Raw genomic sequence first — 18,251 nt, forward strand, 5'->3', positions numbered from 1 at the left:
AACATTTGCAATTACATACAGTGAACACTAAAATGGAAGTACAATCTATTAGATGCAGTGGTGCGAAACATTTCGCGTCCACGACGCGCAAAAGGCTTCTTTAAAACCTGACCAATGAAAGTGATTGCAGTTCCATTTCTGTATTCGTAGTATGTAACTACAAATGCCTTGTAGGAGACTCACTGTAATAGCTCTGTGACGATTAAGACGCCATATACCGTACCACACAGAATACATTTAGCAAACAAAGCAAATGAGCCTCCGCCCCAGAATCGAACCCTCGATCCCCTGAATGCCGACCCAAATCGCTATCCACTGCACCAAATACACAGCATTATTGCGCTGTGCTGGTAGGGATAGTTACTGTACCTGTGACTATAATGTTGCCAATTGCCAATCTTTATCGTCCGTTTACTGCCAGAAATATGCGCAGGACGAAATTTAGTGACAGATATTTTTGTACTGCTAGGAATCGCGCTGCGAAGTCCGAGTGCGCGAATTTTTGCTCACCCTGTATATGTGCAGGGAATTCATTAACGGGAACTTGTACTACGGAAAGTGACATCCCAGAACGTTTTGTTCTTGGACCAATTTTTATGTTCCGGTCATAGAAAGAATATTAGTTACATTATTATACTCTCTTTGTTCGTGTGCGATGTATACATCTACGTCACATTCAGCATAGAGGCAGACACAACACGTAGTTCAATAGAAATGTGAAAAACTTGATGAAGTGGATTCGTGAAAATGGCTTAGTCATTTCACCATAAAAACAAATGTCAACTACTTTTTTTACATAATAGTAAACACTTCAAAAAGTATAGTGTAAATAAAATGCAGAGAAATAGCATGAAATCATAGTTCCGTTTAGTGGGGAAGATCCTATAGGCCTGCTACAAAGTGAACTTTGTGTTGCACATAACCGGTTAAATTGCTTCAAGACATCTAGCAGAGGTACCTCTGTACTGTTCGTGGGTTAACTAAACGATCAACACTGTTGAATGTCTACACATCTCAAATAAGACTGGTTAAAGCACCGAAGGCGGTTGAATTCCACGTCTGGGCGTCCAGAATTTAGGTTATCGTGGTTTCCCAAAATTGCTTAAGGGAAATGCCGTAGTAGTTCCTTTGCATCTGTCATGGATGGTTAATCTTCCAATTGTTCCTCAAACTGGGCGTATGATCCATGCCGTGATGGTCCCTTTGCAACTGTCATGGATTATTTACCTTCCGATTGTTCCTCAAACTGACCGTATGATGCGTCATTTAGCGACTCCTGGGTAGTAGAACGTTAAACCATGATCCACTTCCATGTAGTTATACTGAGGCTGAATAATGGCTGCTCTTCGTATGTTGGTATGCCTTGCTGCAGTGAAAACATCGCCTACTCATGCTCTTCCGAATCATTTGAAATATCCCCGCTTATCAGAAGGAAAATGCTACCACAACGTTACGTTAAAGAGAAGTCTAGCATAGGCAAACTGCGAAATACCTAAAACCTTTCACGAGACCTGTACGTACTGAGACAGACTATCTGTAACACTACCAGTTGTTATTTACAAATATGAAGAAACTAGCAGACTGTTTAGTAATATCTTCGAATTATTTTCATTTGTTGACGCGTAAATAAATGCTTGTTTTGAAGAGTACTTGGAATTCAAAATGGTTCAAATGGCTCTGAGCACTATGGGACTTAACTTCTAAGGTCATCAGTCCCCTATAACTTAGAACTACTTAAACCTAACTAACCTGAGGACATCACACACATCCATGCCCGAGACAGGATTCGAACCTGCGACCGTAGCGGTCGCGCGGTTCCAGACTGTAGCGCCCAGAACCGCTCGGCCACCCCGGCCGGCTTTGGAATTCATATGGCTGGATTCATTGCACGTCAGGACAGACGGATACAGACTAAGGAATGTAGTTACTTCTACCGACATTCATGCACTAATCTATGTGTCAGTGAAAGCGCCTATTTTCGTTTCTGAAACTAATTTTGTACTCATGACCATCAAATACTACTAAAGTCTATGTGTGAACACTTTTTTAAAATTCTTGGAGTTCGCCAGTCGCGTATAATCTACACTGTCTGAGATAAAAATGAAGCACATGGTAGGGGAGGAGGAATCGAAATAGAGTTTCACGAGTTAAGAGGAATTGTGTGATAATTCAGAGATTAGAAAGTCGAGTAAAATTTACGAAGACCTTGACAATATGAGCCCATTTATCGGTATTAGGTTGCATCCCTTCTGGCCTGGATGCATGTTCTGATTCGGTTGGGAGGGGGTCATAAAGCCCTTGTGCCCTCTCCTGAGGCAAGCTGGCCCACATTCATTGGTTGGTTGAGCGATTTGGGGGAGGGGACCAAACAGTGAGGCCAACCGTCCCATCGGATTCGGGAAGGACAGCGAAGGAAGTCGGCCATGCCCTTTCAAAGGAACCATCGCAGCATTTTCCTGAAGCGATTTAGGGAAATCCCGGAAAACCTAAACCAGGATGGCCGGAAGGGGGTTTGAATTGCCGTATTACCGAATGCGAGTTCAGTAGGCTAACAATTCAATTGCGCCACCTCGCTCCGTCACAACTTTTGTTAATGGACCTTGAAGTATTGGAAACTGTCACTGGACGGTGTTGACATCCGAGATGGTGCCACACGTGTTCTATCGAGAACACATCTGGGAATCTTGTTGGCCATGGAAGGATCTCAACATCTCGCTGACGGTTCACAGAGACACATTCACTGTGTGGACGAGGATAGTTCTGTTGAAAAATGGCACCACATTATTGTCGCATTGCTGTGTAAGCACTGTATATGTTGAAACTTCCTGGCAGATTAAAACTGTGTGCCCGACCGAGACTCGAACTCGGGACCTTTGCCTTTCGCGGGCAAGTTCTCTACCAACTGAGCTACCGAAGCACGACTCACGCCCGGTACTCACAGCTTTACTTCTACCAGTACCTCGTCTTCTACCTTCCAAACTTTACAGAAGCTCTCCTGCGAACCTGGCAGAACTAGCACTCCTGAAAGAAAGGATATTGCGGAGACATGGCTTAGCCACAGCCTGGGGGATGTTTCTACTGTGTATGTTGTTGACGTTCAGAGGTGCAATCTTCATATTTCGATTTTTACGTCTCTGTAAACTATACGTTTCTTTTGATTCCTCAATCCTCCAGTAATCGTGGTTCAAATAACAGAAGCGGGCAACAAAAAATTTAAATATATACAGCTGATGGCAAAGAATTCTTTTGTTTAAATTACACACACAAAGTTGACTACATAAATTTCTCATTACAGTAGGGTCTATTTCCATTTATTGGTCCTATATTACAGAATGTATTTTATGCTTTAGGTAATGCAGTGGTTCATTTCTGTATCGTTTGTGCGAAGTATGTTCACTTTTTTAATAAAATAAATCTGCGAATGCTGTCATGCCTTCTGAATGAAAACAGTCCCTCGGGAAATCAACACATCTCATGTCTGTATATTTTACCAGTATCTGTTGGCTGCAGTGTAACTCAGCAATACAAGTAAATATCTAAACCAACAGCTGTACGTGAATTACAACTTACGCGAGCGAGTGCCGAGGGGTTAGTATTACAGGCGGGGCATAGTTTCGTTGGGCGAGTATTCGTGATTACATCCGCGAGTGATACTTTAACCCGAAGCTGCAAATCCGGCTGGCCATTATCTGGGCGGGAGATGCATATGCAGCGGCGCGGTGGCAGCAGCTGCGGTCTGCTGCAAACAGCGCGCTGGACGGGAACGTGGACGCGACACCGCGCAGCCGCTCGCGCGGCAAATGTACGCGTCATGCGTCCCGTACTCCGTCCTCACCTGTTTGCTCTTGTAGTGTTGCGGGCTACTGTCGGAATTGCCCTTGCTAGCGCCTGTACGATTGTGAATCGATTCAAATCTTCCATCTACTTCGAGAGTAAGAGCCCGCAATCATAGTGACATCGCAAGACCTTGACCCGCTTTCCTTCCCTTCGCTCTAGACGCAGGAAGCAGATAGAAATATTATACATCTAGATATTCGAGGTGGAGAGAATTCGGATATTAGAACGGCGCGATTCGGTTCCTTGCATACTAACAACACAAACACAACTACAATAAAATTTCGTCCCTCGCATCTTTTGGGTAGAAAACGAACGACGAAAATGGAGGTTTAGCAACAGCGCTATCACATGATAGACAAAAGTCTTCATTTAAAACGGAATAAACTCACTGTTTAATTAATGCATTGAGTTCAGAGTTTGACTAGAATGCTCAAAGTGGAAGATTCGATTCTTAGGTGTAGGCAGATCTGCTGTTATCTGGCCGGCAGCGGTGGCCTAACAGTTCTAGGCGCTTCAGTCCGAAACCGCGCGACTGCTACGGCCGCAGGTTCGAATCCTGCCACGGGCATGGATGTGTGTGATGTTCTTAGGTTAGATAGGTTTACTTAGTTCTAAGTCTAGGGGACTGATGACCTCAGATGTTAAGTCCCATAATGCTTAGAGCCATTTGAACCATTTTTGCTGTTATCTGCTAATTTTAATCTGTATGGGTTGATATGTAGCTTTAAATGTCTAGACAGTAATTTTCAACACAGGAAATTATGTAATATTATCACAAAGGAAGATGTACAGTGGTTTTTACTATTCGACTTTTAATGAATTACTCAGTGTTTCAAAGTCTTTGCATCACTCTTCTGTGGATGGGAGATCGCGTCATGGGGAAGAAGTTTTTTTAGAGATAAAATGCCTGATAACGCTCCCAGAGACGCTAGGTGTCGTTTTATTATCATGTACATATATGCAGACCTAAGCGGTGAATGAAAATTTATACCAAGGCTGGGGTTCGAACTTGGTGCACTGGGCAGGTGTACTAACCGCTACGCCATCCTGGCACAGGGGCTTTGCACAACTGCAAAGACTACGCTAGCACGCCTTCCTCCTCAATTCAAATTACCATTCATGCCTCAACCCACTTAGTACTCCCCCTAAATTCGAACAGCATTGCAGAGGCTGTCCAGCTTTACTGGAATAGTACCTCAGCAGGGAACGAAATCCTGGATCCTACCTGACAACCCGGCATCGGTGCTTTAATTAGATGAAATTATATGGTTCCAGGTACCTTTTTCAAGTCTCAAACATCTGTAATGTGTGTGTGCAGACTGAAGTGACGAATGAAAATTCGTGTAAGGGCCGGGGCTTGAACCCAGGTCTCCTACTCACTAGGTAGATGCACTAATCACTACGACAACCTGGTACAGTGGCTTTGTACAACAGCACAGACTACCCTTGCTCGCCTTCCTCCTCTGTCCAAATTCCCATTGACGCCTCAGCCTACTTAGTATTGCCTGTAAACTCGAACAGCGTCGAATCGTTCGATGATGAGATGCTGCTCCAATATAATTGGAGAAACTCTGCAAAACTGTTCGAGCGTAGTTAGTAGGCCCAGCTAGTCTAATGAAATCTCGTTATCCGAGTGCCATCTAATTCAATAGAAAGACGCCTAGCGTCGCTGGGAAGCTTCAGCGAACATTTTCTCGGAAACAGAAGCTGTGCCTGATGACGTGAGATATCATCCCTAGATGTTAGATGGGAAGACATGTAAACACTCTGCATATTTCCTTTAAGTGTTCAATATGATCTCATGTCACGCACTATTTTCCGTCACTCTCTCCAGTCTATATATCTGGATTGATTAGCCCGAATTACTTTCGTTCAAATCAAAGTAAATTACAAATTCCGCCAAATTCCGTAAACAGACAAATAAATAACAAGATATACGTTTCGAATCGAACATTAAATCTCGAAAATTTTAGCGCAACACACCAACTACTATATTAAATTCGTAGTGATGTTAAAGTGTATTCCATGAATTTACTTGTCTACCATTTGATTACTGCAAGGTAACTTACAACTCTTACACGTCCATTCTCTATTGAAAATACGCAAAAAACAAAATTTGGCTACAGCCACCTCTGTATTGCTAATATACGGGGGATTTTTCTGAGAATCACTGCGTACGAATTGTGCTTCAACGAATAAGTTTTCCCCAAGCGAGTTTGCGAAGTGTTGTGGAGGGTACCTCGTATCAGTATTAGCGACTGTCTGTCCTGATGAGTCTTCGTATTCATCGAGGAAAAAATGGCTGCCTTTTTCATTCTATAGAGCCTTGATCCCTCTTATATTGTTCTCATGACGCATGTGCGAGATGTGCTATGATTGTTGAATTTATTCCTCCAACATCAATTTACGAAGCATACCAAAAAGGAATGTCGCATGAATAACGTCTTCTTCCTCCCAAACACTCTTATTTTATTTTACAAATCATCTCCGTCACAGTTTCGTCAGGGCTATACCAACAAGTTACGATTCTAGCAGTGTACTTCTCAGCTCTTTTGATGTCTGTTGTCGTACCTACTTGCTGCAAACGCAGGATCAGTACTGCAGAGGCGCTCTACCTCCTCCTGATGAGCAATTTCCTTTACAAAACCACTGTATTTTTTCATAACCCTTTCGGCAGATCTAAGTCTTTCATTCTCCTTCACTACAACAGAATTCTCATATTCGTTAGACTCTGTCCAGCCATATTCGTGTCACCACCTACAAAAAGCCTGAGTTGTCACATTTTGCAGAACAGACCGCTGCGAGACGTACAGGAAGAAAGTCTGTGAGGCTGTGGAATATATCGATAGAGGTGTTGAACCATGCCGACTCCATTGCCATGGCCAGCTGCGAAACGTTTCTCAGCTGAGTATCCATGATGCGATCAGCCCGATCGAAATGGTCTTGTAGATTTTCGACTGGTTTTAAGTCCGGGGATTTCGGTGACCAGAGAAGTACGCTGAACACGCACGCACATTGCGAACTGTGTGACACGTTGCATTGCCTGCTGGTAGGTGACACTGCCAAGGAAAAACAAACTGCATATATGCCTGGACATGGTCCCCAAGAATAGATGCATCTTGTGTTGGCCCATTGTGCTTTACAGAATGACGAGATCACCCAGGGATGCCACGACTATAATGCACCCTCCCCCGGCCTAGACCTCTCCGTAGATTGTTGCAGAGTGTTTACTTTCAGATGTTTCACACCGTACCCCCGGCCATCTGTCCGTTAAAGTATAGAACATTATTCATCTGACAAGGTCACCTGTCGCTACCAAGTGGACGTCCAATTGCGGTATTGGTGTGCCAATTCTAGTCTTCGTCTGCAATAAACAACTGTCAGCATGGGTGCATGAACCAGCAGCCGGCTGCGGATACCCAAACACAGCAGTGTTCTCTGAATGGTCGTTGAGAACATATGTTGGTAGCCCCTTGGTTCGTCTAAGAGGTCACAAGATCAACAGACGCACGTCTATTCGTTTGCACACATCCCCGTAGCCATCGTTCACACCTGTCTTCGTCCGCAGCTCGTGGTCTAGTAGCTAGCGTTGCTGCCTCTGTATCACTGATTCGATTCCCGGTCGGGATGGAGATTTTCTCTGCCCGGAGACTGGGTGTTTGTGTCGTCCTCATCATTTCATCATCATCACCGTCATTCGTGACAGTGGCTAGATTGTATTGTGTAAAATTTGGACTGTCTCAAAATTGGGACTTTGTACAGGCGCTGATGACCGCGCAGTGGGGCGCCCCACAAACCAATCATCAGCATCATCATCATCATCATCATCATCATCATCATCATCATCATCATCATCATCACCCCAGTCATCTGTGGCCTACGTCGCACCACAGTTGCCTCGGAGTCGGCTTTGGCTAGCGACATTTTGCCATCCACTGTACTAATGAACCACGGTGGCTCGCGAACGGTTTACAAACTTAGCCGCTTGGGTAATGCTTCCACCCTTGGCTCGTAAGCCTATGATCATGCACTTCCGGGCATCAGATAAACCGCTCCGTTTCCGCATTACGACAGATACGGCACTGTTTGCCGTGTCTTCCCGGTACGGTTTATACAGGGTGTTACAAAAAGGTACGGCCAAACTTTCAGGAAACATTCCTCACACACAAATAAAGAAAAGATGTTATGTTGACATGTGTCCGGAAACGCCTAATTTCCATGTTAGAGCTCATTTTAGTTTCGTCAGTATGTACTGTACTTCCTCGATTCATCGCCTTGATTTCATACGGGATACTCTACCTGTGCTGCTAGAACATGTGCCTTTACAAGTACGACACAACATGTGGTTCATGCACGATGGAGCTCCTGCATATTTCAGTCGAAGTGTTCGTACGCTTCTCAACAACAGATTCGGTGACCGATGGATTGGTAGAGGCGGACCAATTGCATGGCATCCACTCTCTCCTGACCTCAACCCTCTTGCCTTTCATTTATCGGGGCATTTGAAAGCTCTTGTCTAAGCAACCCCGGTACCAAATGTAGAGACTCTTCGTGCTCGTATTGTGGACGGCTGTGATACAATACGCCATTCACCAGGGCTGCATCAGCGCATCAGAGATTCAATGCGACGGAGGGTGGATGCATGTAACTTCGCTAACGGAGGACATTTTGAAAATTTCCTGTAACAAAGTGGTTGAAGTCACGCTGGTACGTTCTGTTGCTGTGTGTTTCCATTCCATGATTGATGTTATTTGAAGAGAAGTAATAAAATGAGCTCTAACATGGAAAGTAAGCGTTTCCGGACACATGTCCGCATAACATATTTTCTTTCTTTGTGTTTGAGGAATGTTTCCTGAAAGTTTGGCCGTACCTTTTTGTAACACCCTGTATATCTTCCAATACTAGTGCTACAACATGTCGTGTGTGAGTGATTTTTGAACGTTGACATCGAACACAGGTAGTGATCACGTTAATGTGACTGGAACGTGTATTTAACACATAAGTTTAGCATTGCCCCTAAACACTTAAATGACGTGATCGTCTATAGAACTTTACAACTGATCTTTTAATTGGATGCTATTAGATTATTTCTTTTTATTGTGAACATTATCAAGCATTTATCCACTTTTAATCAGACCTGCCCTATTCATTAGATTATGTGGAAATTTTGTGTAAGGCTTTCTGCGTTTTCTTGTTATAGCCCACGGACGACACTTTCTGGGCAGCATCATCCAGCATTAAGATGGAGCAGGTAACACCAAACTAGCATTGATTTCTATACGGAGCTGAATTACTTCAGTGTTGCCCTTAACGAAAATATTGTTTGCCTGTGCTGCTCGAATTTCAGTTAACAGACTATAGTGTGAATATATACGCCTCGTATTTTGGAGGTGAGTCCTGTAATGTGCCATAACTTCGCTGAAAGTGTTAGTAGGATGCGATTGTGGTTTGGCGGTGTTTTCCAGTGTGCTCGACTGCATACAGCGTGGTGTGGCTACTATTGTACTGTTGTTCCCGCTGAGTGGATGCAGGTGGCATAATTTGCGCGTTTATCGCCGATATGGCGCGCTCCCTCAGCACGCCGCAGACGCCGTGCGCTCTAGTTGGCACGTTTCACCTCGCCTGTACACTGCCTGACGAATTATGGCGGTGATAAAAAACTTTTACTAGCGAAACGAGGCCATAATGCAATTAACTTCCACTTATGCATCGTGCAAGTCTCTTTTTAGTGCATGACGAAGGTACGATGTACAATTATAATCATCCTTCTCTCCTGTCCCGATGGCTACCGAAACGAAGGAAAAATAGCTGTATAAAGGTCTTTCAGTTTTTCATTAGGTCTCTTATGCGAAGTGAACGTTGCCAGGAGCATAACTGTTCTGTAGTATTTCTGGACTATATGTTCTTTGAAATTATTCTTCGTTATTTCCTAATAAGAATATCGCCTTTTTCCGATTATAATTAAGAGAGTAAATGTACTCGGCGCACATTCAACAGTTACATTCGACAGTTACAATTGCAATACTGTATTATTTATTTTGTCTCATAATGTAGATACAATGAGTTCATTCAATGAGTTCTCTGCCTTGCGAGAAGTGTTCTCAAATCAATGCTCATCTATGATAATATGAAAGGACAGACTCTTACTGCAAAACTTCTACAAAAGGTGGAGGATCACGCATTTAATTCTGGAAAGATACTTCGAGACGTGATCTTAGTACAGTCAGTGAAGACGAACTCTTTTAAATATCAGTTATTGAATTAACAGGGCTCGACATCAACAAAAAGTGAGTCATTTTGTCTGCCTGCAGTTTTTTTTTTCCCTGGGGACATAAATGCGAATATCACAGAAGAAACTAGGTGCACACTTTGAAACTTCTATGACCGTTTCAGCGTGTCTGGTTGGTCAACTGTTCAACATGGACAACTACAACAACAGCATCGGTAATCGACCATGTGACTACGAATAGGGACAGGGAACAGTGTGCTATAACTTCACAAGATCTTGGACTCTTAGATAATTTTTGATAAATAACAACAGTGAAATAAAGTTGGAAGAAAGTCCCTACATCAGTAGTCAAAATGCACAATTTTCCGAGAGAACTAGGAAACCAAAGCTTTGAATGTGTGAATAGAGAAATCAATGTAAATGCAAAATTCGCTGAGTTCTCAATGCCACACGATCCAGTAACATCAATGTGACCGCTGTCTGCGTTTGACGTCAACGTGCGGTAACCACTCACACACGTCATGAGGCAGCACTGGCAGTGAACGGTATATAAAGCATGTCAGGGGATGCGCAAAACTGTGCAGTGGTTGCTGTAAGGCAGAAATGGAGCGGTTTATCTGACGTCGCAAGGGGCATGATCATTGGTTTTCTGGCCAAGGTTGGAAGCATTTCTCTAATGGCGAAGTGTGTAAACTGTTCGCATGTCACCGTGGTCAAAGTATACCGTGTATGCCAAAATTGCGGTATCCTAAACCGGCGCCGAGGCAACTGTACTGCACCACGGGCCCTGGATAACATGGAGACCGACGGTTGTTGACATAGGTACAGGCGAATAGACCTGCAAACTGTTAAGCAACTAGCCGCCCCGGTGAACCAAGAGGCTTCAAACAATGTATCTTCAACTATTGTTCAGCAAGCGTTGCTGCGTATGGGCCTCTGCAGCAGGCACCTAGTTCATGTCCATGGTGAGTGCTGTTCATCGGCTGCAAGGCTCGAATTTTCACGCCCATACTGCAACTTGACGTCCACTGAGAGGAGACAGGTGGTCTTTTCAGATGAATCACATTTTATGCTCTATCTGATAGATGGCTTTTGGCGTGTACGGCCCTGCAACAATCATCGGAAGGCTCCAGGCCGGAGGAGGGAATGTTACGGTATGGGGAATGTTTTCTTGGCATTCCGTTGGTGATCTCGTCGTTCTGGAAGTCACAATGAATCAGCAGAAGTATGCATCTATCCTTGTGGACGATGTTCACCCCTGCATGCAGTTTTATTTTCCTCGTTACAGTGGTAATTTCCAACAGGGCAATGCCACGTGTCATACAGGTCGCAGTGTGCATGCGTGGTACGAAGAGCACCAGGATGAATTTAAAACACTCCCCTGGCCACCGAACTCCCCTGGTTAAAACCCCATCGAGAATCTGTGGGACCACCTCGACCAGGCTGCATGTCCCATGGATCTTCAGCCGAAGACTTCAGGGCAGCTAGCCACGGCACTGGAGTCGGCACGGCTGCACATTCCTGTCGGTACCTCACTGACTCTATTCCTGCACATCTCGTAGCGGTCCGCACGGCAAAAGTGGGCTGTTCAGGCTTCTCACAGATGCTCACATTAATGTGACTGGGCGGTATATTTAAACTGAACTTCAGAAAGATATTTTCGGAAGTACTTAGATCAGCAGCAATATCTCATAAAAACAAATAAATAACAGCAGGTATCAGGAAGTCCTCCCAAACCCATAAGTATCTCAGTTACAATGAAAAGAGTCACAATGATCCAGGGTTTTTAATTTCCACCGCAAGTACAAAGAGTTTATGGGAGAGCGCTGATTGTTGCAAAAAGTCATTTGATAGAAAAATTATAGAATGAAGTTAATATAAGGAAAGCTGTTTGGAAGTCATTAAAGAGGAGACAGGAACAGACAAGAAAGCACGATAACATAGGTGTTACGGAGGGCGATAAAGTAATAAATTATCTTCACAAACCAGTCAGCTACATAAATGAGCATTTTCCTATTATTTAAGAGAAGCCGCAAAGATAAAAATCTTCAAAAACAAATATAAACTGTGTAAGTAACAGAACACTAAGTAGGCCTACAATGACGTTATTAAGCACAAAACTTCATGAAGTACATTACATTGTACAAAACCTAAGAAAATAGAATTCAATAGGTTTAGATTAAGTGCCAATATCTAGGCTAAAACAATGCATACTGAGAAAAAAAAGGTCCCTTGACAAATATCATAAAAGAGTCATTTGCGGAATGAAAGTTTCCAGAGTATTTAAACCGGAAACGAGCTGTGTCTCTGCTACAGATAGATATAGAAAATTACAAGCCCGTTTCTCAGCTGTCATTTGCCTCAAAAACAATAGAATGATTATGAAACAAGGGTAAGGAATCACTTAAATGAATATAACCTTATAAGTCCTTCCCGGTTTGTCGTAGTGTACAAGTACAGAATGACCAGTAGTAGAATTCAATTAAATTATACATGATACTCTTGACATGGACGAGTGTGTCACAGACATACGTTTAGATCTTTCTAAGGCTTTTGATACTGTTGACCATAAAAAGAGGATGAAAATTTAAAGTTTTACGACTCTTCGACAGAACAAAAAAAAAAAAAAAAAATGGTTCAAATGGCTCTGAGCACTATGGGACTTAACATCTGAGGTCATCAGTCCCCTAGAACTTAGAACTACTTAAACCTAACTAACCTAAGGACATCACACACATCCATGCCCGAGGCAGTATTCTAACCTGCGACCGTAGTACTCGCTCGGTTCCAGACTGCAGTGCATAGAACCGCTCGGCCACTCCGGCCGGCTTTCGACAGAACAGTCGTTAGAGATGCAACACTAGCTCGGATTGCGAAAGGAATGGGGAAGGAAATCGTCCATGCTCTTTCCAAAGGAGCCATCCCAACATTTGCCAAAATAAGTTAGAAACATTAGGAGTAAGAGGTGTAGCTAGCGAATGGGTCATATCCTACAGAGGGGTACAATTTGAGATATTACAGAAACTTCAAATAAGGCAAAAATTTTGATAAAACACATCACAGAACCATGATACATTAATATAGAGGTTCCCCAGAGAAACATATTAGGTCCAACACTGTTCCTCGTATTCATGAATTACTTTCCCAATACTGCTAGTCATGGATAAAAAATTCCGTTACCAATACTATACTCACTGAGGAAACAATGGGACTCCTTGCAGACAAAGCAAGTGAAACTGTTGTTTTAATGTACAAGAGACAGTAAAATGCAAACGAGACAGGTGGAAAAAAGTAAGTAAACTGTTTATTATTTCAAAAGTAATTGACATAACTATTAATACATGTAACCCTAATGTGCGTCAAGACAGTCAGTGCCTTCATAGAAAAATGTTTGCGGTTGCCTGCGGATCCGTTATTGTACCCAGCCGTGCATCTATTCGTCGGAAGCAAACGGACGAGAACGAATGTGGTGCAGTGTTCCAAAAAAGCAATGAGCAGTGGGCCCTTGTAGTCAAAGAAATTTTAAGGAAGCTGGCGTGCCCATCGTTTCGACTAGGCTACAGACGTTTCACTAGAAAGCCCTTGTACATCCTCCATACAAGCCCAGATACCTCCCCATGCGACTTCTATATTCCTAGATCCATGAAGGAGGACATTAGTGACCGCCAATTTGCTTGTGATGAAGAGGTCCACGCCTGGGTACAATGGTGGTTCCGTAGACAACCTCAAACATTTTTTCATGAAGTCAATGGCCGTCTTGGTTCACAGTGGAATAAATGTGTCAACAGTTATGGCGATTACTTTTGAAATAATAAACATTTTCGTTACTTTTTCCCATCTGTCTCTTTTCATTCGACTGGCCCTTACTTTTTTTTAAACGCTGCACCCGGATCATCTACATGAGGTGTATCGAAAAACTTCCACCAAGCTTAGTAAGTTGTAAGAGACAGCAAACTCGTCATTTTCCAGCTCGGATATGCATAGTTTGGTAGCTTTAGAATGTCGAAAACGGTGACGTCAGTGTATTTTCATATTGTGTTTGCTACCCTAACTAATTAGGCAACCCATTAGCCATCAGCGTAAAGGTATCTACAGGCTGCGCCTAACAGCACCAATGGACATAAGCTTGTCTTCCCATACCTCTTTCTTCTTATCATAACGGGATATGTGTTGTACAACAGTGCAATGACATTATTAGCAGCATTACGACATGTACTAGTACACAAGTAAAGAAATATGCTTCTTACATACGACAAAGTTGATGTGAAAGGTCCAAAATTAGCCAGATTTTTTGTGGAAATGTATTCTAACATATAAACAGCGTAACCTAGAACTCCTCCGACAAAATTTTATTTCTTGTTTAGGGATGTATTACGAGTATTTGACTATAAAGGACCTGCGTCTCCTGTGGCTCATTACAGAGTAATATTACATTTGAGTTTCGTTCTCTTTCATACTACAAGGAAGATTTTCCTGTGACAATTACTTCACAGCAGCGAAAAAACTTCTAATATACAATTACGATAACACGAAAGGATAGAGTTTCTAGTAAGGAGACTATTTACAGATGCAGAAGTACTACCGTGATGTGGTTACCGTCGTACGTGGTCAGCGAGCGTAATGTCTTTATGCCGTTCTGTACTTTGCCTTCAGTGGACCTGTAATCGAGTTGCATATTGGCCAACTCCTCACCAGTGCACCTATTCATAATGCTGTGTATCATTGTTAAAGTACAGCTAACTTTGCCACAAAAACAAATCAAAGCCAGATTCGAGCGGTACCGAGTGCAAGCTTAAGGGCGAGAAGTATAGCTCCCGTTATTGTTGTCAGCAGGAAATACTGTCAGTGAACAGAACAAGTTTAGAAATAAACAAGACACGCTGTGCATACATTCAAAACTCGCCATGTTGTGCACATAATTTCCCCTCAGTAGACACAGAAAGACAAATAGGGGTTAAGAAATAGAATTAAATACAATTAATATGTGACAAGGCACAAGAGACTTCGAGTCCTTTACACGAAAACACTCGGAAAACATTCGTACCAATATTTTGTTGTGGACTTAGAGCTATCCCATATTCCTCCCCATCTGATGTTCGTAGCAACTGAGAGAAGACTACAAAAGACCGAAAAGTCGCTAGTAGTGCCCGTAACTCTTGAATGGAATGTGTGTACACGTAACAACATTCATTTTCCGCGCCTGTTACATTTTACAGCGTGATACTGAGAAATCTGCAATGTCGGCCTAGTTAACATTGTATCGAATATTCTGTATTTATTTCTGGTATTAGGTGTGACAAATTTCTGCTGATGCTCCGTTCAAATGCTTGCTTTTACAGAGGAGGTTTTGGAACATTTAAGAGAGAAACCGCCCAAGAGCATTCTTCATGTGGCCCAAGTGGTGAGCATATCTCATTTAACGTATTGAGATCAAGATATACATCCATACACTCTGCACAATGTCGAAGCAATAGTAGTGGAAGACTGCCCAGGTTAGTAAAGATTGCTCAACGGTATTTACAGCGCTGCCTACTCCAGCCACCAGTGTCTGCTTTGGTATTTCATACCGAACAGTATACGTTAGCTCGAGAAGGCATTGTGAATTTGCACAACCCCTATAATTGTGTTGGTGGAAATTCACATGCACAAGTGGATAGAAGGCTAAAACACAGGTTCATTGCGATCATTTGGGTGAGCTAATTTACTCACAATAACTGTTCCGTAGTTACGGCCACACTAACAGGACTGCTCTACATCAATTTTCTTAGAGTTGTTCTTCCTACCTTGTAGAGGGACCAGTTCCGTGACCACCTCTTGCCTGTCTTCCGTGAGGAACTATAAAGACCACTGTGCCCGTCACTACTTTAACATCAGAGGAGGACGTTGTATCAAAAATCCATGCTCTGTACTTATGCCGATGAACCCAAACACTAGGACCGCTTTCTTAATCGTGTGTGGATCCACCTTAGGAACTCAATACATCAGCGATTCTTTGTAGCGTGGGTTCGAAAGTCCTTCGTAGGTATTCTGAGGTATGTGGCACCATATGCGTACTCACAGGTCACGCATTTCCCATAAATCTGGGCCGTGGTTTGGAAGTTCACAGCTGGTACCTGGTAGCATCCCAGATGATTTCCATCGGGTCCCAATCAAGTCAATTTGGTGGCCAAGACATCAATGCGAGTTCCCTATTATGCAGCTCGAACACCTGTAGCAAAATTATGGTTTCGTAAGAATGACATTTACCCATGTGGCAGATGCAATCGTCTTCGAGAAAAGCATCAAGCACGAAAGAAAGCACGTGACACTCAACAATATTCAGGTAGTCCACAGTTGAGATGGTGATTTCAATTGCCACCACAGGGCCAATGGAAGACCAGATGAATGTCCCCCATTACATAAGGCAATCCTTACCGGCCATCATAAGCGGCACGGTGCGTACTTCGAACAGTCACGCGTCCAAATGACGGCATATCCGGATATGACAGACGACCTCCCAAACTCGATGATCCCGTACCCACTGCAATTGTAATTGACAATGCCGCTGGCTAAAAACGAAAATATGTAGCGTTCATCTACTACGGAACCCCATTTACAAAAACCTTTGCTGAAAGGTGTGTTCCGAAACACTTTTGCTTTCACGATCATTGTACAATGTGCGTCATATCTGCGGCAGATCGCAGCCTATCCTACCTTACAGATCGGGGAAGCCTCCTACCTCTACGTTCTGCGATGAGGCGTGGATGTCCAACACCTCGTCATCTAAACTTGGTTACATCGTGTTTCAAGCAGTTCAAGCATTCACAAGAGTAGCACGCGAATAGTCTACCAGCTTTGCCGTTTCCGAGATCTCGTTCACAGACGTCGATCCATTACAATCTTTACTATTTCAGAGACACTTATATCAATTGCTTTCATCGTTTGTAACACTTATGGTAACTAGAATGTTTTCCCATTCGTTTCTGCTTCGCTCATATGCTTTTCTTACCATGTCGCGTCCTCGCATCGTTAACCGGCGGCATTCAGTCTCACGTTGATGGTAGCCATAATGTTTCGGTTTATGAGTGTATTTCTCAACCGATGTAGACACTAGTAGTTGTAAGTAAAATTTCTGAATCACTTTTGTAGTGTCCAGTATACGAGGTGCGACAATAAAGTAATGAGATTGATGTGAAAAAAATGTTGCTTACCGTTTTAATTAAGTTTAGTGTTGTCTCCTTCAAAGTAGTTCCCTTCTGATGGCACACACTTTTTCCAGCTCTTCTGCCATTCAAGGTAACATTTCTGGAACTCATCATCTGTAATATCCTCCAAGACCCTCTCACAGCTTTTTGGACATCCTGTGTTGTTTGAAAATGGTGTCCCTTGACCGCCGTTTTGACTCTTGGAAATAGAAGAAAGTCATACAGAGCGATGACTGGTGAATAAGGTGGCTGTGGTAGTACTGATATTTGTTTTGAGGTTAAAAATTGCTGTACTGACAGTGCAGTATGGGATGGCGCATTTCTCATACCAAGATCTTCAGTTATTATTAGACGAACCGGTTTTCGACTGATGTTCAGTTCTTCGGAAATCATTTTCACGGATAACCTTCGGTCAGATCGTAGGAGTTCACGCACCCTGGCCAAGTTGACATCCGTCCGTGGGGTTGATGGTCGTCCGTTGTGGTCTTCATCTTCAACATTCGTTCTGCCTTCACTAAACATTTTATGCCAACGAAAAACTTGAGCTCTTGACAAAACCTCCTCTCCAAAATTCTTCTGAAGCTTCCCGTAAGTTGTCGCCGCGTTTTCACCCAATTTAATGCAAAAAGAAATGGCATACCGTTGCGTAATATTGTGCGGTTCCATTTCCGTGACGAGAGACAAAAACACGAGTTAACTTATTACAGCACAACTCACAACTGAGCAGTTTCATCGATGTCACACTTGGACTAGAAGTAACATATAGGCCAAGGTCAAAGATATTGTGCCTACACAAGCCTGCAGGGTAGCCACATCCTGCAAAGAAAATCAGTCTCATTACTTTATTGTCGCACCTCGTAATTTGACGCTCTTTTTTGAATTTTGTAACTAACGCGGAACATCGACCTAAGACCATATCAGAACCGTTCTATAATTTTAAAGCACCAGAGAGCCCCAACTATGTATTTCTGGATACGGTTTCCATTTAGATAAATAATTTG

The 18,251-nt window shown here is 43.0% G+C and overlaps 1 protein-coding gene across 1 annotated transcript in view; it reads right to left on the reverse strand.

Annotated features, from left to right (window-relative positions):
- The window catches only part of LOC124555515 (FMRFamide receptor), a 721,972-nt gene that overhangs the window by 268,841 nt on the left and 434,880 nt on the right, over positions 1 to 18,251 (reverse strand). The window lies entirely within an intron of this gene.

The sequence above is a fragment of the Schistocerca americana genome, chromosome X (genome assembly GCF_021461395.2).
Source record: "Schistocerca americana isolate TAMUIC-IGC-003095 chromosome X, iqSchAmer2.1, whole genome shotgun sequence".
Classification (NCBI taxonomy): Eukaryota; Metazoa; Arthropoda; class Insecta; order Orthoptera; family Acrididae; genus Schistocerca; species Schistocerca americana.